General features: G+C 46.5%; 1 long non-coding RNA gene across 1 annotated transcript; it reads left to right on the forward strand.

Annotated features, from left to right (window-relative positions):
• Positions 1-379: 379 nt before the first annotated feature.
• LOC122461511 lies at positions 380-23,409 on the forward strand. Its single transcript, XR_006283448.1, has 3 exons — positions 380-537; positions 15,103-15,105; positions 23,366-23,409. It is a non-coding gene; the product is annotated as an uncharacterized LOC122461511 (long non-coding RNA).
• Positions 23,410-23,645: the final 236 nt, after the last annotated feature.

The raw sequence follows: 23,645 nt of genomic DNA on the forward strand, positions 1-23,645 counted from the left end.
TTTAAAAAATATTTAACACTATTGTAAATGCTGGAGTCTGGGGTGGAAGCTGACAGCTCGCGACCCCCCATGTAATAACCTCGTGACCTCCTGAGTGTTATGTTACTTTAATCACGACCCCCAGTTTGAGAACACCTGGGCTAGAAGGACATGCTGCATGTTCCACTTGAACACCGGGGACCTCCCTTTTCCAGTGCTCTACAGCTTCAGTTCTAATCTAAACAGGATGTGAGATATTAGACCTTAAACATCTCACAAGAGGAAGACTGAATATTGCCATTCCGTGCCCAAGAAAATTCCACCTGTGGAGGAAAAGGAAATATTTTTGTCAGGTTGATTTTTAAAAGGCAGCCATTTGAAGCAGAACTAAGAGGTTTGAAATGTTAGAAGTAGTCCTACCAGAGACAGATCAACATGCAAAGAGCATCTGAGGAGCATGATAACTATAATTGATTACAGGTCTCTGCAGTGTCATTTGCCCTCACCATCAGATATGGAGTACAGCTATTGTTTCTCTTTATCCTTTACTACACTATGGTGTATATAGAGCGGATAGCAAAACCTATAATTAAGGTAACATAACACTTTTTAGGGGGAGTGGAGTGGAGTTAGAATAGTAGGGGATGCTGTGGGCAGGACTGGGTAACACTGGAATGGTTTTGTGTTTTAAATGAGGCATAACTGGAATATCAAGGGATCCGGCAGCTCTCATATGGGTTGAAACCACTCATACCTTTCCCAAGACTTTCCTCAAACTGTCCCCTGACAAACTTCCAGCTTTGGGTGATCCTTAGCACCCAGAAACCCAACTAGGAGGAGAAAACCAGCAGGATTGGGGTAAATCCTCTCAGAGAGGCTGTTAGGCTCAGATCAGGCCAGTGCACTTAGTCCCCTCGATAGGTTGTCCCACTGTCCTGTTACCAGGTTGTCTGGGAAACCCTCAGCCCCTTTGTGATGCCAAGTTGGTGATGGTTCTGAAGCTGGGGCCAGTTGAAGCATGGGGGGAGAGGAGAGCAGGAAGGGCTGGGGACTGCCTGGCTCTTCCCACATTTTTAAAAATTAGGTGATACCACGTTTAAAAATTGTTCTTTGTAGATCAGGGCACTGATCCTTGTGAAGTCGTCAGAAGAGAGTCACAGTGGCAAATGGACAGACACATGGACAGGATACAAGGTAAGGGAGAGGTTTTTCAGCTCTGAGGCATGTTGAAGGGGAAATGAATGGATGTTACCGATCAAATACTAAGCGCATTGGGACTCTGGAGGGAGTAGAACTAGGGATTGTTATTAGAACAAAGTCAGACAAGTGGGGAACAGCATGGGTCTGGAACAATTTTTATAGTGGGGGTACTGATCATGAAGACTATGTGTTTGGTGTTTGTTATTACTACTTCAAGCCGGACAGTGTGGCAGTAGTACCACTGGGGAGGACTGAGGACTGACTGGTAGAAAAGGATTGTGTGCAAAACAGGGTTTTCTCTTAGGGGGCCTCAGAGGGGGAATGAATCTGCTAACTTCTTTCTGTTAGCTTAATTTGCCTTTTTTTTTTTTTTTTTTTTTGCTTTTTTTTTTTGTTATTCTCTCTTATAATAAAAACACCCAGGATGGAGATGGTGAACCACTACATTACACGTGATATCAAATATACCATTACCTGCCTTGGAATTATAGACAATTCAGAGAGAGAAACTGATATGCTTATGGGTCAGTGTGGATTTCAATCTTGGAGATGTATGCTAGAAGTCTCATCCTGTCACTGGTGAAACATCCTTGGAGCGTCTAAAAGTTATAGATGGAAACTTTCTAACACAAAAAGTATTGTAACCAACCAAAAGTAACTCTGTATTAGACTTCAATCTGGTGGATAAAGATGAATTGATCACGGAGGTATCAGTTAATTGTTGCTTAAGTGCAAGTGATCACGATCTAAATCCATCTGCTATGTGCAAACAGAGTATATTTCTGACCCGTAATACACATTGTTAGTGCTTTAAAAAGGCCAATTTCTCAAAGCTGAATGAAATCATGAGCAAACATTTAAATATAAAAATGTTGATGGTAATTGGGAAATTGATCATTTGAAAAAAAAACATTCTTAACAAAATAACATCGCAGTCACGAAAGAAGGTTTATTTGGTTAATCAACCATCCTGCTTAAGATGGTGGGTAAGAGCAGTAATAAAAAATAAAAACACAGTATATAACAAATGGAAAGCTAGATCAGCTGATAGAAATGAATATAAATTGGCAGCTCGGAAATGCAGACAGTTGATAAGGGAAGCTAAATATATCAATGAAAAAAAATTGTGGCCTTTAAGATTAAGGACAACAAGAAGGAATTATTTAAATATATCAAAAACATGAAAAAGGGGAATCTTAGCAATGATATAGGTATGATACTAGACAAGGATGGTAAAATTATTAATTATAGTACAGAAAAGGCAGAAGTATTCAATAAATATTTCTGTTCTGTATTCAGAAAGAAGCAAAATGATATATTTATATCATATAGTGATAATGAAATACTTTCTGTTCCATCAGTAACTGGGGAGGATGTTAAATAGCAACTGCATTCCAAGTTAGTACAGGCATGCTATTTAAGGCCTAAGGAAAACACCTGGAAGCAGTCTGTGCAACTAGACAGATCACTGGCTTGCTGCTGTAAACAGACTCTGCTATGTACTCCTGATAACTTGCCTTATTCCTAACCCAAGCCTTGCTCCTGGTTCCTGGTCCCCTGCCCCACTCCTGACACCTGACCTTGCCTCCGGTATACTAGCGCTGCTTTGGCTGACTCACTTGGCTCCCACCTGGTGTGGCTCATCATCATCTTAAACTCTGACCTAATCCTACAACATGATACTGGTACAGACTGCTGCTCCTGGCCTTAACCCCCTAGACTGAACTCGGACCACGTTCTTGAGTCCCCTCCTACCCAGGCCTTGACTTCAACCTGCACCTCCATATCTGGAGTCCTGAAAAAGAGTTTACAATCTGTGTAGACAAGACAGGCAAAGGATCGGAGAAAGAAAGTATTATCTCCATTGTACAGATGGAGAAGTGAGGCCCAGAGAGATTGAGTTACCTTAGGTCACACAAGAAGTCTGTTATAGCCTTAAGAACTGAACCTAGGTCTCCTGAGTCCTAGGGCTTTAACCACAAGACTACCCTTCCTTTTTTAGTACTGTATGTTGGGCATATCTGACTCCCTGGTATGAATGGAATAAAGATACCTGTGCTGAAGGAATGAATAGAGAGGGCCTGGCCCTGTGTTCCTCGCACACTCAACTCCTATTGACTGCAAGTCAAACAATTATTGATATCTTAGCAAGGTTCCTTTTTAAATTCAGGAAATATCCTTTGTGTTCCATGACTCCAAAACTTAGAATTAAAGAGCAGATTCTACTGGGTCACACCGAGGACCAGACATATTAATTCAGCAGCATTCCCCAGTCTCTCGAGGACTTTTTGCCCACTGGGAGCTTTACCATTGACTTTAGGCCCTCTAACTCTTACTCCCCATCATTTATTTGTAGTGAAATCATGGCAAATAGACACACTATGAACTCACATTTTACTTAAATTTGGGCCTCTCAAAAAATGGAGAGCTAATTGTTCTTGCTTGAGCTAGGCATTGTGGGGCAGGCACTTCGTAAACTTCCCACAACCAGCTCTGTCCAGACCTGAAGACCCCCATTCCTATCCTAATCCTAGGCCTCTACTGAGCAGGATCTGCCAGGTGTGGCACATACGTGTTTCTGGCAGGGTGGGATTGAAGTCTGGATAAACATCCAGTAGTGTCCACTTTTCACTTTTAATGCTTTGTCCAGTAACAGATGGGCATAGAGCAGGAGTGGCCAACCTGTGGCTCCGGAGCCACATGTGGCTCTTCAGAAGTTAATATGCGGCTACTTGTCTAGGCACCGACTCCGGGGCTGGAGCTACAGGCGCCAATTTTCCAGTGTGCCGGGGGGTGTTCACTGCTTAACCCCTGGTTCTGCCACAGGCCCTGCCCCCACTCCACCCCATCCTTTGAGCCTGCCATGTCCTTGCTTCTCCCCCTTCCCCTCCCCCACCCCCAGCATCTCCTGCATGCCCCGAAACAACTGATAGGGAGATGCAGGAAGGGAGGGGGAGGCGCTGATTGGCAGGGCTGCCAGTGGGTGGGAGGCGCTGGGAGCAGAAGCTGATGCGGGGGCTGCTGACATATTACTGTGGCTCTTTGTCAATGTACATTGGTAAATTCTTGCTCCTTCTCAGGCTGGCCACCCCTGGCATAGAGCTTTTCTTGCCCGAGTTTGATACTTATGGCTCCGTCAAAGAAAAATCACATTTTATTTGAATATTTTCCCCTTTCTTATTAGGTTTTCTCCCTCTGTTATGCACACACATACACAGGTCTGAGACCTCGCTGTAGAGACAAACAGTTGTCCATCACATCAAAAGGACAACACTTAGCCTGGCTCCCGTGCTCTCATGAACAGACACAGAGCATTGCACACATCTGGAAGTGATAGGGTCACCTGGAGTAATGCCCTTGACTCTGTTTTATAACTTTTCACTCCTTAGCAGCTGATCAATAATAATTTAACTGAGCACTTTTATGAAGAGGCCAGAATCATCTTTGAGAAATGGAAGATTAATTTTCAATGCAAAGTTGATACCCAAATTCCCAAACTGGCCAGTGCCTTTTCTAAAGCAGGGCTCCTCCGACATTTGCCTGCTTTAAGATAGAGATCTTATTACAGCTAATAAATATTTACATTATGGTAGCACCCAAAGGTACGCCAGCCCCGTTCTGCTGAGTGCTGTACAAAGAGGTATCTCCTCTCCCAGTCCCCATTTCATACTTCCCTGCAACAAGCAATAGTCACATGTAAAAACAATTTTAAAGGCACTTGTTAAGGAGCAAATCAAGTCATTTAATGCAATGTTGCAACTTGGTTATACCCTTGTCATGCGGTGTCCACCCCACAAAAGGCCTGACGGTGTAAATTAGACCAGTTAGTCTTAGGCTGCACCGGGTGGAAACCCAGGGAATGCTAGGGCCTAATTGCTGATGAAGTCCAGCTGGGGGAGGAGCTGGGCAGGGAGGAAGTTGGTAGGCTGCATGGGGGATGCCTTCAGTCATACTCCCGGATGCAAGGGGGAAGAACAGGAAGCTGTAAGGACAGAGAAGGCAGCAGTCCAGGGAAGAAGCTGTGAGGGCTGGGAAAGTAAAAGCCCAGAGCTGCTAAGCCATGAAGAAGAAAGCCCTGCAGTTCCCAGTGCATGAGAGGGGCCATGGAGGGAGTGAGAGAGTGGAATGACACGCTGAGTAACCACAAGAAGGGATGGCAGACTAGGTGGCAGAGATAATTCCCCAGGAAAGCCACAAGGAGGCACTGCTGAACGGTGAATAGAGTAAGCCCTGTCACAATCCCGCATTGTATATTTGCAACAGAGCTGACTGGAAAAATCTCTTGTTTCTGAACAAAAAAGTTGCAGTAAAAACACTGACATTTTTCTTGAAAAAATGTTTTGGTTTTCATTAAAAAACCAACAAAAAACCCTCAAAACTTTTTCAGTTTTCAAACTAGAACATTTTGGGGGGGGTTGTAGTTTTTTTACAAAGGACTGAAAAGCCATTTTTCACTGAAAAAACATTTCAAATGAAAGCCTCTAATCTGCATGGCTTGTTTCTTCTCCCTGGGCACAGGACTTCATATGATTATTTCTCCTCCTCTTGTTGCCTGTAGCTCCCAGTGCTGTATTCTTTCCAGGCTGCCTTGTTTGCTTGCTGACCCTCCTGTTTTGGTGTCAAGTTTGACCACAGTTGAATTCACTTCAGCGAAGCAAAGGAACACACAAAGCAGAGTTCAGGGAGGAGCTTGGGTTTTGAGTTTAATTGATCCAAAAAGCTTCTAGAACCCCAAAGAGTCGGGGACCAGGTGACAGCTTGCAAGCTAGGTGCTTCATTGTTGTCAGAGCAACTGCTCCTGAGACTGTCAGGTACAGCAGCTCAACATACTCACCTGCACCAGCACACTGGCCTCAACTTCCTGTGCCTGTTCACTGAGGTCAAGTCACTGAGTGCACTGCAGTCCATCGTCTCTATAGTGGAGACATTGGCTGTATGTGTGACATATTCCCATGGCAGCACATATGTGAGCAACCCATCTGTATGCCAGTGTCACAGCAGTGCCATAACAGAAAGTACAGTGTGATGGAGAGGAATTGATCTCCAACCCGTCCATTCCACAAGAAGGAAACATGGAACAAATTCCTCTCCAGTGACCTGCGTACCCCCTTGGAACAGCGTTCTGCTGGTTCTCTTACAATCCCCTGAGAAGAGCTACCGGGCAGGAAAGTGGCTCCAGCCCACTGGTCATGTGGGTGATAACATTACACTTGTGTGAGACAAGCAGACATGTATCTCTAACTGTCTGTGAGAAAGTGAAGCTCCCAGGGAACAACCAGCCTCTTCCACAGATTGCACAGCACCCAGCAGATCTCTCCAAAGGGTCCCGCTGGCTGACTCCCAACAGACAGCCCCTAAGGAACTGCTGGGCTGCTCCCCAGGGGCCATCACTGAGGAGCTAAAGGACTTTCCCCCAACATACTTCCAGATTGCTAGACGGTTGGCAGCAACCTCTGGACCAATGGGCTGTTCCAAACAGACTGAGGGAGGCGATTTTTAATTAAATTTAAAAGCGTTAAAAAAACCTTTAGGCTTGGGAGGCCTCTGCTTGGACCTGAGGCATCTGGGCCTGGCCTGTGTGCCAGCTGAGAGCAGGAGACAGCAGTCTACACAGTCCTCTGGGGCTGGGGGAGGCCAAGTGCAGAGTGAGAACAGAGTCGATGAATATATTATAGGGCCACCATGAGATGGCTGGTGCTTTATAATGTATTTATGAGGGCTCCCAGGCAGTCTCTTTCTGCAAGCATAAAGTGCCTTCGTTCTCTGGTTGATGATACAGAGGACAGCTCTTTGCATCCCGCAGGCAGCTCATCAGAGTACTTCATAGTGATCAGAGGTGACAACTGGGGAGCCCTTATGAATACATAACAAAGGGTAGCAAATGACAATATTTCTCTTCTGTTACTGCTTCTGACTCCCCTCTGCTGTCTGGCTCTGTGCTCCTTGGATGAGCTTTCACTTTCCTTCTCCAGTGCCGATCCACTCTCCATCCCACCTCACTGCCAGCTTTGTCTCCTTGCCTTTTGCTTTCAGCCAGCTCAGCCAGCACTGGGGTCCAGTCATATTCAGTAGCAGCCTGCAACAGAGTTCAGTTATCGTTGGGGCACCTCCTTGTGTCTGTGTCTGGGGATTAGCTCCTTTCAGCTCAGACACCCCCTTCCAATGGCTGCTCACATCATATTCCCTCCTCGCTCTCCAGGACTCACGCTACTCCCTCTTCGTGACTCGGTGCTCTGGCCAGGTTACTATACAGTCCTCCTCCTCAGAGATTTCAAAGTCCCTCTGGATCAGCTGTCCACATGCTGTTCCAGATAGTCTTCCACTCCAAGGCCTGGTCCTGTGCCACTTTCCCAGCAGATGGTAGGGGAACCCAGGCCTACCCACTACTCTGGCTTCCAGCCCAGCAACCCTATATCTAGCAGCAACTACAGTTTGCTTGCCCCCAGACCCTGTTGTTATTTCCCTGGACTCCTTCCTACTTCCCTTTTCTGTCTTCTTGCCCCCCTGTTTACTGGCCCAAAATCCCCTCCTCCCAGGGAGTAACTATAGCTATGTCCCCTCTAACTTTTTGCCAGGCTCTGTAGCCTCCAAAGAAACCTCCCTTCTCCCAGAGAGAAACTACTTCCCCTCTAACCCCCACCCTCAGCTTCATCCCTTTATACAAGCCCAACCTGCTCTTTCCCATCTGAACTTCATCTTCCATTAGGCTTTATTGATCCCTGGCTCTCCTCCAGGTGCAGCATGTAAGGTTAATTGACCTAATTTAACCTGCTCTAGCTTGTGTGGGGTGGATACCCCATCACAGAGCCACAACAACTTATTTGGCTATTTGCTTTTCAGGAGTTAAATTTGACCAAAGGGGCATATGCCAGACAAGACATCTTTGTTGCAGAGAGCACTGATCCTCCTGCTGGTTTAGCTGTAATCGCAGAATCTCCTTCCTAAAACGATCGTGTTGGCAGTTTGTAATATGCTAACCTGAAGGGATAAAATGAATCCAGCATTTCATTTGTCAATAGAAATTGCAGCTTCCAAAGTATTACTCCACCAAAAGATAGTTGCACACCCTCATGAAATATGTGCCACTTTTGCTGCTTATTATAAGAACCTCTGTACCTCAGATACTACAAGCTCTGAAGTTATTCAAAAAGAAGTGAAGGGACAGGCTTGCCAAAGAACAACTTAAAAACTTCAGATAGAAAAATACAGAAGAAGAAATTTTAGAGGCAGTAGCAAGTATGAAAAGTGGTAAAACTCCAGGATCTCCTAGCTTTCCAGCGGAATGTTACAAAGTATTTAACAAGGGACTAGTGGGTCCCTTGGGGAGGTACCAGCAATGCTATTCTGTTGTGGGAGGAACTTCTACAACCTGTGAAAGAAGCTACTATTGTTGTTCTCTCAGAAGTTGGAAAAGACCTTAACTTAATGCAGCTCTTATAGACCCGTGTCACTGCTGAACCATGGCAAAGATTTTAGCAAAAATACTAACTGGCTGGTTGCAGTCTGTGCTCTCATTTTCTACAAACCCAGATCAAACTGGATTCATTAAGGATAAATGAGTGTCAGACAACATTCGGAGAGTACTTGGAATTGCCCATAATGTCATATTTAAAAAAAATCCATTAATTTTGTTATTACTAGCTGCAGAGAAAGCCATTGATAGAATAGAGTGGAACGTTTTGTTTCAAGCCCTGTCCCACATGAACACTGGCCCCCTGTTCCTTAAATGGATAACTGCTCTTTGCACCAATCCAAAAGCAGCTGCACGAGTTAATGGGGTTAAATGGGCTCTTCAATCTAGTAGCGAAAGCTATAACAGGATCCAATGGCTGGAAGCTAAAGCTAGACAAATTCAGACTGGAAATAAGGCGTAAATTTTAAACTGTGAGTAATTAAACACTGGAACAATTTACCCAGGGTCGTGGTGGATTCTCCATCACTAGCAATTTCTAAATCAAGATTGGATGTTTTTCTAAAAGAGATGGCTAGGAATTACCTTGGGGTAGTACTGTGGCCCGTTTATTCAGGAAGTCAGACTACATGATCACAGTGGTCCCTTCTGGCCTTGGAATCAATGAATCTCCCCTGTCTGAAGTACCCAGAAGGACTAGGCAGGCAGGAAAGTCCATTGTTTCCTTTCCTTTTTGCACCGCCATGAAGTCTTTTGCACAGAGGACAAGGAAAAATCGATCACAGGAATAAAGCTAGCAGGTACACATCAGAACCTAGCTTTATATGCAGACGATGTAACATTATTGTTATCTAAACCAAACATTTCCTAAAAATTAGTTTCTAAAAAAAATGCATGATTTTTGGAAAGCATCTTGATTTAAAGTCAATTATGTCAAATCCAAAAGGTCCGCTATAAATTTGTCAGACTCTGAGGAGTCACTCCTCCAGATAACATATGGGTGCAGATGGGCAACAAATTCTGTCACACACCTGGAAATTCAGATCTCAAACAACCTAGAAGAGCTCTATGATTTAAATATCAAACCACTGCCTCCGTAAATGAAAAAAGATCTGGAGCGCTGGGAGAAGGATGTAATTTCTTGCGTGGGAAGAATACCCTCAGTCATGATGAATGTTTTGCCAAGGAAATCTTTCCTGTTTCAAAATCCTTTTGTGATCATCCCAGATCAGGGGTGGGCAAACTATGACCTGCAGGCCAGATCCGGCCCCTCAGGGCTTTGGATCTGGCCTGCTGCATTGCCCACCCATGGTGCCACAGGCCCTGTGCAGGCACCACGTCCCTGGGGCTCCGAGGCGGGAGGGGGCAGAGGGCTCTGTGCGTTGCCCTTGCCTCCAGGCACTGCCCCCCACAGCTCCCATTGGCTGGGAACGGGGAACTGTGGCCAATGGGAGCTTCGGGGGAGGTACCTGGAGGCGTGGCAAGGGCAGCGCGTGGAGTCTGCCCTGGCCCCGGTGCACGCTGCTGCCACCCCGGAGCCGCTTTAGGTAAGCGGCGCCGGGCTGGAGCCTGCACCCCAAACCCATCCTGCACCCCGCCCCCCAACTCACTGCCCTAAGCCCCCTGCCTGCACCTCGCACCCCTCCTGCACCCCAACTCCCTGCCCTGAGCCCCCTGCTGCACCCTGCACCCCAACTCCCAGCCCTGAGCCCCCGTCACACCCTGCACCCCTCCTGCACCGCAATCCCCTGCCCTGAGCCCCCTGCTGCACCCACGCCCCTCCTGTACCCCAAGCCCCTGCCCGGAGTCCCCTCCTGCACTCTGCACCCCTCCTGCACCCCAGCCCCCTTCCCTGAGCCCCCTCATACACCCCGCACCCCTCCTCTGCCCCAATCCCTTGCCCTAAACCCATTCCTGCACACCCCATCCCCTCCCACACCCCGCACTCCCTCCCGCACCCCAACCCCTCTGCCCCAGCCGTGCATACAATTTCCCCACCCAGATGTAGCTCTTGGCCCAAAAAGTTTGCCCACCCCTGTCCCAGATCAAACCGTAGCAGGAATACAGAGGACGTTGTTAGAATGTATATGGAATAAGAAAAGACCAAGAGTTAGTGCGGAATGATCCATTAAACAGGGTGGACTAGCTCAGCGTTTCTCAAATGCAGCCACTAGGGGCTTTTCTTGTGGCCACAGCCTCCTGGGCTGTTATTGGAGGGAGGGCAGGGGGGAGGGGAGTAGAGGCCCCTCCCTGTTGCTCTTGGATGCACCGCCTTGGTGTTGGTTGCTGGGGCTGCCAGCAGTGCGGCACAATGCTGGAGGACCAGGTGAGTTCCCCACCTTCCCAGGGGTGATGGGGTTCAAGCTTTAGGCTTCAGTCCTGGGGTGGTGGGGCAGAGGGGTGGCAGGCTCTGGCCACAGGGCTTTGGGCTCCAGCCCCCTCCCGCCCTGCCTCTTCCCACCCACTCCATTGCCCCTGTGGCTGCAAGAAAAGCCCTTGGTGGCCGCATTTGAGAAACACTGACCTAGAGGCTCTGTCATAAATATAAAAGGACGGGTAACCACCTTTCTGTATACAGTGCTATAAAATCCCTCCTGGCCAGAGGCAAAACCCTTTCACCTGTAAAGGGTTAAGAAGCTAAGGTAACCTAGCTGGCACCTGACCCAAAATGACCAATGAGAGGACAAGATACTTTCAGATCTGGAGTGAGGGGAACAAAGGGTTGGTTTGTCTGTGTAATGCTTTTGCCGGGAACAGATCAGGAATGCAGCCTTACAACTCCTGTAAAGTTAGTAAGTAATCTCTCTAGAAATGCGTTAGATTTCCTTTTGTTTAATGGCTGGTAAAATAAGCTGTGCTGGAGGGAATGTATATTCCTGTTTTTGTGTCTTTTTGTAACTTAAGGTTTTGCCTAGAGGGATTCTTTATGTTTTGAAACTGATTACCCTGTAAGGTATTTTCCATCCTGATTTTACAGAGGTGATTCTTTTACCTTTTCTTTAATTAAAATTTTTCTTTTAAGAACCTGATTGATTTTTCATTGTTCTTAAGATCCAAGGGTTTGGGTCTGTGTTCACCTGTATAAATTGGTGAGGATTCTTATCAAGCCTTCCACAGGAAAGCGGGTGTAGGGCTTGGGGGGATATTTGGGGGGAAGACGTCTCCAAGTGCGCTCTTTCCCTGGTCTTTGTGTAAGACACTTGGTGGTGGCAGCATACGGTTCAAGGACAAGGCAAAGTTTGTACCTTGGGGAAGTTTTTAACATAAACTGGTAAGAATAAGCTTAGGGGGTCTTTCATGCAGGTCCCCACATCTGTACCCTAGAGTTCAGAGTGGGGAAGGAACCTTGACAGGCTCCAACTGAGATCAGGGCTCCATTGTGCTGAATGCTGTACAGACAGATGGCAAGAGACATTCCCTGCCCTGAAGAACTTACACTTTAATAGGTGAGACAAACAAAGGTGAAACAGAGCCACAGAGATTCACCCAAGGTTGGGGCAGAGCCAGGAATTAGAACCCATCTCTCCTCCTGAGTCCCAGTTCAGTGCTCTATGCACTAGGCCATGCTCCCTCTCTGTAATGATACAGATCATCAACATCGAGCAACAGTTTATTGAGAAGCAGCCACCTCAATGTTTCCTTAAGGACAGCTAACATTCTGTCATCCCTAAGGGAGGCACTGACAGTCTTAGTCTCTGACAATAGAGGCAACGCTTCCCCACTGGCCTTAACCAGCCAGGAAGGAAATGGGTCCACATCCTGAGTTCTCTCGACCCCTCTTGTGCCTCCCTGAGCAAAGCCAGCCAACACTCAACTAGAGAAGACTGGGCATTTGTTTCCTCAAGGTATTGTTCTGGTCCAACAGACCCATAGCTCAATATGAATCAGAGTAATTTCATCTGCAGAATGACAGGACATTTCCTCATAGCAGGAGGGACTCAGATAAGCCACCAGGTGACAGCAATGAGGCAGAACAAAGCTATCTGCCACCAGGCCCCATTTTCCTATCTCAGATTTTGTGCATGCTGCAGTGTAAGCAAAGGAATTTTTCTTTGCCTTCCACACAGCTCTGGCCCAAGAGCTTAAGACATCTTTGTGTCACCCCAATCACCTTTGGCATGAGACTTCCCCACTGGCACTCAAGCTGTCTGCCCTCCTGCTCCATTTGTTGCAAGCCTGGATAGGTTGGCTGCAATAGGATTGCAATCAGGTGCCAGTACGGCCTGAGCAATAAGACCCCAGCTCTGTTAGCGCAAAGTCAGGAGCAGACACCGAACTCTGGGTGGTGCTGCCACACAAGCTCCTGGGATGAGCAAACAATCTTTCAGTATTTGATTTTCACTTTCAGACTTAAAATTCTCCACAGAGACATGGTCAAGAACAAGGTGGGGGAGGTGATCTCTTTTACTGAGAGAGACAAGCTTTTGCATTTACACAGGGCTCTTCTTCGGCAGGTAAAACGGTGCAAAGAAACCTGTGCAGTCTGCAGCAGTCCTAGCTCTCTATGAACTGGGTCCTGGGGTGTTGTATAATCATGTGTAGCTTTCCTGAGCAGATTGCCACTGGAGGGCAGCTTAAGTCTGACTCTGTCTCCTGTAGTCTTCAGATCCTTGTTTCAGTCCTACTATCACAGCTTCTTTAAAAGTCCTGTCAAGGTGCAGGCTGTTGGCTCACCTTCCCTTTTACAGCTGTATGTTACAGTAAGAAATAGAAAAGGAGATTAAGGTGCCACAAGTACTCCTTTTCTTTTTGCGAATACCGACTAACATGGCTGCTACTCTAAAACCAGTAAGAAATAGGTTTCTTTATCCACTTTAGTGGGGCGTGTGCAACTTTTCAGTGGTAGCTCACGTAATAAAGCTGAATCAATTAGAATTAACGAAAGTAAAAGAGAGAATATTAGGTATAGGTCATTGGAGTGATTTGCTAGCCACCCCTCAGAACACAGGCTCTCAGAGAGGGGTTATTTCTTAGAGTTATTATCAGCGCTGCCAAGCATTCACACAATGTTATTGTTGGCCTTGCAACAACTGATGTTTTTCAGCTCCTGGGAATGTGCTTTGGTGAGAATCTCTGCTTTCATTTTTTGAGAAAGGAAGTTTCTAGCCCACACTGTTGCTGAGAAAAACATTTGAACTCTCATTGCTTAGAAGCAAGAAGGCAAATGAAAATAACCCAACATTTGTAATTTTTAAAATCTCCTTATTTTGAAGATTTATCTTCTGATCTTTGTGGCCTGACTCATGATTTCTGAATGCTTGAAGTTGGCAATGCTGTGACTTTAAAAGCGTGTTATGCTCAGGGACTGAACAATTTGTGCAAAATTCTGCCATCAATTACACTAGTGTAAATGCCTTGAAGCCCATGGAGTTAGTTCCCATTTACGTCAGCGTGAGAGCAGAAATAGGTCCCATGAATAATCCACTAATAGGAGACAGTCAAATGTAAATCATCCGTGTCGGTATTCTCCTTTAATGTGTTACTAAGTACCAGCGAGCTTGGGTTTCCTGTTATCTTGCTGGCCTGTCTCTTTGGCCCAGTTTCAAAGCTGGGCATGCTGACCTGTAATTTCTGGACAGGGTTTCCCTTGCAGAGCTGCATTTCCTGTTGCATTAAGTTGTAGAAAATAAGCAGCAATACAGGATTGCACAAGACCTCAAAATAAGGAACCACAGCAGACTGAGGGAGGAGGAAAAGAACCCACAGGACGAAGCTGGAGAGAGGGCGGGATGGCTTTCTGGAATGAAAGCCAAATATCTGAAGTTGCCACAAATCTTTTCTGCTTCCCCCTAACCAGCCAATGATGCTTCACTGGTGCTAGTTCCTTGTCTCCTTTGCCAAATGACGAAACTGACAGCACTGAGAGGGAGAGCGCAGACATAGTTTGCCCCCAGATAGCAGGAATGCCCACCAGAAGGTTCCCCCAGCTCCATCTCAAGTTCTTAAGGAAGGTCCTAGCCAAATGTGGACTAAAAGTTGGTTTATATTTAGCATGGTATGTATTTAATATGGAAAGCTTTCCCTCAGCACAGCTGTTGATTCAATCTCCCTCTCCACCCCCGACCCCCAGCAAATGGCAGAACACTTCCAGCTATAATAGCTAAAGAAATCATGGCCACCCCTTAGAGAATGAGTGTTTTAAATGCTCTAGGAGTCCTTGTAAAATTCCCTTTTCTTACTGTACTTCTCAGTAATAGTACTTAGCACTTACCAAACATTCCCACATGCAGCCTTACAACACCTCCAAGAACATGCAGCGTGAGATCCCCATTTTACAGGTGGGGAAAGTGAGGCACAGACATTCAGTAACTTGCCCAAGACTGAGGGTTAGCCCTATAGGGATTTTTGTACTGGTGTAGCCATATTCTTCAAACCAAGGCAAGCTGCACTGATACAAGTCACTTTTTACACTACTGCAGCATGTCCATAACCCACTGGTTACTGTGTGTTACAGGTTCCCACTGTGCTCGATCTGCCAAGCATGGGTCTGTTACAGCTCTCAGCTGGAGAAGCTGGTTCTTTAGCACAAGCTGTAGACTTGTGCTTTTCTCTCTTGAGGTCCCCAGTACACTCCCTGGTGGTGGCCAAGATGATGGCTTGTCATATGTTTCATTGTTTCCTTGTACTCCCGTCAGTCTGTCTGCATCCATCAGTTGTCACTTGTTTTATACTTACATTGTAAGCTCCTTGGGGCAGGGCCTGTCTTTTTGTTCTGTGTATGTGCAGCGCCTGGCACGTTGGGGTCCTGGTCTGTGACTGGGGCTCCTAGGCACTAAGGTAATACAAATAATAAAGAACACCAGATCTACATTAAGGATATGGCGCAGTGCAGCTTTGCTGTTGCAAAACGTGGGGTAGGCCAGTACAGTGTCAAAGCCAGGAACAGACTGGGGGGGGGGGGGCTCCTGGCTCTACATCTCATGCTCGGTTTAGTCAGCTTACCCCCACCATGCATGGGAAACATTCTATATGCAGGACAAAGCACAGGTGTCAGAGTGCTTGCAAAGAATCCACCTCAATCAAAACATGACAGATGGCTCACTGTCATCACCTGGAGCACAAGGAGAGGGAAGAGAGCCTGCTGAGAGTCTCCTAGCCATGCAAGCAGCAAGGGTCAATCCCTCCCTAGTGGGCCAGCCTTCCCGCCACATCCCCAAGGGCACATGGACTAGGCAGTATGGGCAGCCCCCAGGTCAACAAGCACATATGCCAATACCAATGCCAAGTGCTGGCTGACAACGGCACACTTTACTTCCTCTAAGAGGAGTGACACTGTGCATCCTGTAGTGCTGTGCAGTGCAGTGGAGTGCCCCTTGCTTTGGTATTCTCCATGGGCGGCGGGTATAATAGGCCAGCAAGGCTAAGCCTCCCCTAAGCCAAGCCCTGGCCCCACCCATGCTTTGCCCTCTCCCCCAAGCCGGAGGAAGCTCATCTCTGGCTGGAGGTCAGCAGCCCAGCGCTAGGGCCGATGCTGGTGGGCGGCTGGTAGCCTGGTGTGGGTGTTAGCCAGTGGCCTGGGGCAGTTCGGCCGGGGCTCCTCCAACCCGGGGAGGAGAGGTTCTCAGGGCTCTGGTGGAAGGGGCAGGCCGTGTGGCTAGCCTCCCCAAAGGGAGGGGTTCATGTGCCACCTTGCTATTCTCCCTCACCAAGAAGGCAGAGGATGTAAATTATTGTGTCTAGAGTGACCAGATAGCAAGTGTGAAAAAACGGAACAGGGGGTGGGGGTTAATAGGCGTCTATATAAGAAAAAGTCCCAAAAAATGGGACTGTCCCTTTAAAAATGGGATATCTGGTCACCCTAACTATGTCTACACTTTCCATTAGAGCTTTGAACCCCATATAACCTATGTATTAAAAGAGAATAGGGGCTTCGGTTGTGCTTGAGAACTACTCACAGCATCAGCTCCTAGATATGTGGGGGAAAGAGTTCCACCAGACGTGGGGAGCAGAGAGGATGAAATACAGAATACAGAGCATTATATCAACTAGGCATTTGGATGGAGGTGAGGATTGGGGATTGCTGGGATTTTCAGTGCCTGCCTGCCCCTCTGAAATGCCTCTGTCACTTCAGGGCTGCATTCTCAAGGCCATAAGGTCAACCTGTCTGCACCACTCCTGTGCTGATTATAACCCTGTGTGAACAGCACATACTGCAGTGCAAGTACATAGTCTCCTTGCTTCCCTTTTAAATCCATTCCTATTCTGGCAGACGCAGTCAGCTGAAATTACACTGCAGATAGCAATGTCTGATACTTTGTTTTTAAACACATTAAACAAATGTGGTTTGCAGGTACTATGTATTTGCTGAAATGCTGAACTGGAAAGGGACTTGCCCTTGTGTTTAATGACTAGTCACCAGGCCAATTCCTGAGCCCTGGGGATACTTGGAAACCCAGATTTTATATTGAGGTTGGGGCTGGGACAGAGTTCCAGCCTGTATGGGAAGGGCAAATATGGAGAGAGCAGTTTCTGTCCTGCCCTGGGAGTGGAGGTGGAGGTAACTGGGTCTCTAACCTCAGCTGGGGGAGTGGGAAGGAGCAGGGGCGGTCTCTGCCCTATTTATGAAGTGTACATGAAGATGAAGCTCCTTCGGAGAGGCAGTGAAGGCCTGTGCTGAGCCATGGGGTGTGTTAAGTACTCTGTCTCTCTCGAAGCAGGTCTTAGTTCTGTTAACTGACTGACTGAGGCTTCCAGTTCTGTGGCAGATCTTGCATCATCCTGTAACAGGAGAGCAGGGAATCTCTGGCTTATTGGGAAGGCAGGTGTGATTAGGTAGATCTCCGCCCCGTATCAAGAGGGGTCGTGTCTAGCTCATATGGAGAAGCTAGATAGGAGCACGGAGCCTTTAGCCTATATTGGAAGGGAGGACGAGGCTAGGGGAGGTCTTTGTTCAGTACTGGGAGGGTGGATGGGACAGGAGTGTAACAAATACAGGGGGCAAAATAAAGGCTTGTGCTGGCACCACTCCTGAGAATGCCCTGCCTGCATGCAGGTGTGTATGTTATTATGTATTCTAGCTACAAAGACTGAAAGCATGGTGCCGACCACATGCGATCCTGGAATAAAATCAGCCTGTCCTCCCTCCCTGTTCAAAGGAGGAAGCCATTCTTGGTCTCAGAATGGGGAAAAGCCTGCCTTGGCTCAGCTACTTACACACATAAAGTAATGGCTCCTCCAAGTGCACGGTTGATATCCAACCCATAAACAGACAGTAATGTGTACAGCTTTCCTGTGCTGAAACTCTATGAGAAATTCATTTACTCCCTCCAGCTGGCAGCGTCCACCCTCTGTCTCAGTGTTGCACTGAGGTCAGTGGGAGCCCGATTCTGTGGGGTGCTGAGTTCCTCCCACTCCCACTGACCACAGTAGAGAGGTGAGTGCTCAGCAGGACCCTCGCAGAATCAGGTTCTTAAGCTTCACAGGTGGGACTTGCAGAACCAGACAGCAAGTCAGTGCAAACACCCCTCTTCTCCCCTCCCTCCCCTTGACTTTAATGGGAGCAGAATTAAGCCAGCATTCAGCGCCTTTGAAAAATCACCCAGGAAGTCTTAGAAAAGCATCCCCTCCCCCCCTTCCCCCCAGCAACCCCCTTGATAGTTAAAACTCCTGGCTGGTCAGAGGAACTGCTCTTTGGGGTTGTGTGCCGAGGGAGTGCAGGATCAAATCCTCTGAACAGCTTGAAAACTGCTAGCAGCATATTAACTGAAGTGCGCAGCCTTTGGACGAGTGCTGTCTCGTCTCCATGGTGAAAGTGCCTTTGTTTCCTATCTGTATTTCTTTGCTCAATCATTTTTAGTTAATGCCAGCTTTCTGTCTTCTTTAAAGAACTGTGCTAAGGGCCTGATCCTTTCTTCCACTGAAATCCATGGGTGTCTTGCTGTGGATTGCAACAGGAGCGGGAGCAGATCCTGTACAAGTCAATGGGAGTTTTGCTTAAGTAAGGATGTCAATACCAGGCTTGGAAATAACTATATACTGGTTCACAGCTGCCTTGTGAAGAGAAGGGCAAAGGTACAGGATTAGTCCTGAACCTGCCCCGCCCTCCTGCCTCATATGCAGGCAGCCAGTGGCAGCTGTAAACCACAATAAAAGGCTTGATAGAGCCCCTCTCTCTCTCTCTCTCTCTCTCTCTCTCTCTCAGAGAATCCTGTGCTGTACAGTGGAAAGCAATGCAGATTAAGAACCACATTCTGTTTTCAGTTTTGGTGGTATAAATCTGGATTAACTCCACTGACTTTAAGGAAAAAACTATGTTAACATCAGGGTCAATGAGTGCAGAATTTGGCCCCAAGCTATCAAGTACTTCTCATAGAATCATAGAATATCAGGGTTAGAAGGGACCTCAGAGGTCATCTAGTCCAACCCCCTGCTCAAAGCAGGACCAATCCCCAATTTTTGCCCCGATCCCTAAATGGCCCCCTCAAGGATTGAACTCACAACCCTGGGTTTAGCAGGCCAATGCTCAAACCACTGAGCTACCATTAGAGCAATTATGTATGAGCATTAAATAAAGTCAATGTCTCTTGCCAAGAGGCACTCACGAAGATGTTTAATCCCGCTAATTCTGTAATTGCCCTCAAGGCAAAAGAGAGGGCATGGCCCAGCCCTGGGGGCCCAGAGGCAAAAATACAGACATCACCCATCCTGGTTCCTTCAAACCCCAGGTTCCCACAGCCTCTTCACTTCAGACATTAGAGGGCCAGATGTCCCGTGCTAGCTGGGATCCACTTAGTTGAGGCCTTAAAACAAGGGGGCAAAGCTCTCATTTGGGGGTTCTGCCTCTGAACGGCTGGGTCTTGAAGAGGGAGAATTCTCCCATTTGTCTGTCACCTAAGAAATCCTTCAGGTTAAAAATCTCTGCGATCAACTCTCCTATACTGCAAAATCAGGGCTAGCTAGTACAAACCTTTTCAGTCAGAACTCCCACTGACCTCAATGCAAGTCTTGCGTGCGGGGTCAAGATTTCCAACACTAGGATCTTAGCAGGGCTACAGCGATGGGGGATGAGCAGAAAGGAACAAAGTACCTTGGTATAATTAAATGCCATAGCAGTCATCCTGGAGATCTATCATTGCCCATTTCCAAAAGGGAGTGGAGACCTTTTTTATCTGAAACCCAGAGCGGACTGGAAGCAAAGCCGAAGGGCTTTCTAGGATCCAAACTATTATTATATTTTTTTTCCCCACAAACAAAAGAAGAGATTGGTAGGAGCTCAGGGTTATTTTGTTTCAACCCATTTGTTTTCCTGAGCGGGCTATGTCATATACGGAGAAACGTTGGCTCTGGAATTTGAAATGCATACATGTTCACAAGTGCAAGTGTGGAGAGCAGGGGCCTGGAGGAAATATCTCAAGCACAGGGAACGGAAATTCTTACACTTGCATTCACACTTATCAACCAGAGATTTTAACCAGGGTTAAAAAATATTGAAAAGTCCTTGACTCGCCATCTGAAATCTGATTGCTTGCAGATTTGCTGCTCAGGTTTAGAAATGCCCTTCTACTAACTGTTCTATTATCCAGCAACCATTGTCGCTCCTATTCTCCTTCTATGATGTCTCTGTCTTGCTCTCCTTCCCTAATCTTCTTTCCCTTTCCTCTTTCTTGGCTCTCTAGTTCTTTCCCCTGCCTGTCTTGCTTGTCACCCATCTCTCCTGTCTCTTTCACATTGCCCTCTGCCTTTCCCTACATTCCTCAAATGCTGGAAAAGTTTGGATGCAAATCTGAAATTCACAAGAGCTGTTTAATTCTGCAGGACGGGTCTTGCAGTGGAACTGACTTTGTTGGAGTAGAATGGGCTGCTGCCAGTCAGGGTTGCGCAGGCTTCACTGGACTGGAGCAGAAAGATGAAGAAGGGCTTCCCTCTGAAGCACCTGGTATTGGCTACTGTTGGAAGACAGGATACTGGGCTAGATGGACCTTTGGTCTGACCCGGTATGGTCATTCTTATGTTCACATAATTGCCTGAGAGTTTATTGGAATTTCATCATGAGGTTTTCTGGGATGTGGACCGGCCTGTGAATAAGAGGTCTGGGTGTCAACAAACTAGGCAATTACTATCTTATGTATTATTCCCAGGATTCCAGACTGCTTGAAAGTTGGGAAGAAATATCTGTGAAGATGGCCAGGGGAGTTAAATCTTATGGGTGAAATCCGGGCCCCACTGAAGTCAATAACAAAGCTCCCATTGTCTTTAGTGGGGCCAGGATTTCACCCTGCATTTCTAAAAGCTGGGAGAGAAGGAGGCTTTAGGGAGGGAGCGTAAATCAGACACATTATTGAACTCAGCTCTGCTATTGATTGACTTTAGGCTTTATCACTCAGCAGCTCACAGGGCTCTACAGTAAAGTCAAAGACTTTATTGACAGCACACTCGCAAAAATATTGGCTTTTAAAGCCATTTCTTGACTAGTGATGAAAAGGTACTGAGTTCCCTGTGAGAATTGCTTTTGACTTGTGGGCTCTCACTAGTTGGATATAAAGAAAAGGAGTACTTGTGGCACCTTAGAGACTAACCAATTTATTTGAGCATAAGCTTTCGTGAGCTACAGCTCACTTCATCGGATGCATACTGTGGAAAATACAGAAGATGTTTTTATACACACAGACCATGAAAAAATGCGTGTTTATCACTACAAAAGGTTTTCTTTCCCCCCACCCTACTCTCCTGCTGGTAATAGCTTATCTAAAGTGATCAGGGGATATATATTATAATATATATATATATTATAATAACCCAGCTTGAATTTGAATGCTTGAGGGGTTAATTTAAGCATTGTCAAGTAGCTTAGATTTAAAATGTAACATGCATTAAAACTTTTACAATGTGCTGAAGAATGTAGTGTGGATTTTAAAGAAGGGCCCAATTTGTACTCTCAGATACAAATGCCCATGAACTGTGGGAGTGGCGTAAATTGAACCTGCATCCAGATTACTGTTTTGCACATGCCCTTTTATATAGCGTGGGGTAAACCAAAACCTCAGGTAAGAACACTCTGAACTATGGAGGGGCAGGAGACGGTTCAGCTCTGGATCCAACGCCACTATTCTGAAATTCAAATTTTTTGAAAACCTCAGCTCTGAGTTTTACAATGGACAGAATGTTCCAGGTCCATCTCAGAAGTCAGGTTAGCAAAAAGTGGAGACTGCTCAATGGCCTCTGGGACATAATGTACCCCTGTATTCACACCTTATACATCACTGTAATAATACCTCACAAGGCATATTTTGTACAGATATCATTTGAAAACAAACAAGTCACTGGTCAATAATATCATGGTGAAATGTGTGTAGCCACATTATGTGTAAAGTTATGAACATAAGCTGAAGTTATGACTGAAATGTGTTTAGCAGACAAGCCTGGGGAGTAGGTAAACCAGTTCCTTAAAGACAAAGGACAAGCTGATGCTACTAACCTGGTGGCATCAAAGTTTATTGGCAGTCATCGGTCAAGTGGCCATTCTTTGGCCGAAAAGGGGGGCAGGAATAGATCGATTTTCATTGTAACAATGAAACAATATGGAACCTCTTTCACTATGAAATCCCATGTCTCCCTGCTCACAGCTGGAAGGAATTTTATCTAGCAGTAACCCTCAGGAAAATTCATTTCAAAGAAACAGATTGATAGAGCCACAAGAGTTCCCAGAAGTCACCTACTACAGGACAGGCCTAACAAAGAAAATAACAGAACGCCACTAGCCGTCACCTTCAGCCCCCAACTAAAACCCCTCCAACGCATTATTAAGGATCTACAACCTATCCTGAAGGATGACCCAACACTCTCACAAATCTTGGGAGAAAGGCCAGTCCTTGCCTACAGACAGCCCCCCAACCTGAAGCAAATACTCACCAACAACCACATACCACACAACAGAACCACTAACCCAGGAACCTATCCTTGCAACAAAGCCCGTTGCCAACTGTGCCCACATATCTATTCAGGGGACACCATTACAGGGCCTAATAACATCAGCCACACTATCAGAGGCTCGTTCACCTGCACATCCACCAATGTGATATATGCCATCATGTGCCAGCAAAGCCCCTCTGCCATGTACATTGGTCAAACTGGACAGTCTCTACGTAAAAGAATAAATGGACACAAATCAGATGTCAAGAATTATAACATTCATAAGCCAGTCGGAGAACACTTCAATCTCTCACGCAATCACAGACATGAAGGTTGCTATCTTACAACAAAAAAACTTCAAATCCAGACTCCAGCAAGAAACTGCTGAATTGGAATTCATTTGCAAATTGGATACTATTAATTTAGGCTTAAATAGAGACTGGGAGTGGCTAAGTCATTATGCAAGGTAGCCTATTTCCCCTTGTTTTTTCCTAACCCCCCCTCCCCCAGACGTTCTGGTTAAACTTGGATTTATGCTGGAAATGGCCCACCTTGATTGTCATGCACATTGTGGGGAGAGTGGTCAGTTTGGATGAGCTATTGCCAGCAGGAGAGTGAGTTTGTGTGTGTGGTTTTTGGAGGGGGATGAGGAGGTGAGAGAACCTGGATTTGTGCAGGAAATGGCCCACCTTGATTATCATACACATTGTGAAGAGAGTGGTCACTTTGGATGGGCTGTTACCAGCAGGAGAGTGAGTTTGTGTGGGGGGGGGCGGAGGGTGAGAAAACCTGGATTTGTGCTGGAAACTTGATGATCACTTTAGATAAGCTATTACCAGCAGGAGAGTGGGGTGGGAGGAGGTATTGTTTCATGGTCTCTGTGTATATAATGTCTTCTGCAGTTTCCACAGTATGCGTCCGATGAAGTGAGCTGTAGCTCACGAAAGCTCATGCTCAAATAAATTGGTTAGTCTCTAAGGTGCCACAAGTACTCCTTTTCTTTTTGCGAATACAGACTAACACGGCTGTTACTCTGAAACCTGCACTATAAAAGGGAGGGGTAAAACACCACGGGTATTCTCTCTCTCCCGCTATCTCTCTTGCTCGCTCTTTCACCTGAAAAGACAAAGGAGCTGTCCTGACTTGAGAATTTGGCCAGTCCTGTTGCTGGGAATATTAAAGAAGAAGTAAATTTCACCTTGAACCA

The sequence above is a fragment of the Chelonia mydas genome, chromosome 8, assembly GCF_015237465.2.
Source record: "Chelonia mydas isolate rCheMyd1 chromosome 8, rCheMyd1.pri.v2, whole genome shotgun sequence".
Taxonomy (NCBI): domain Eukaryota; kingdom Metazoa; phylum Chordata; order Testudines; family Cheloniidae; genus Chelonia; species Chelonia mydas.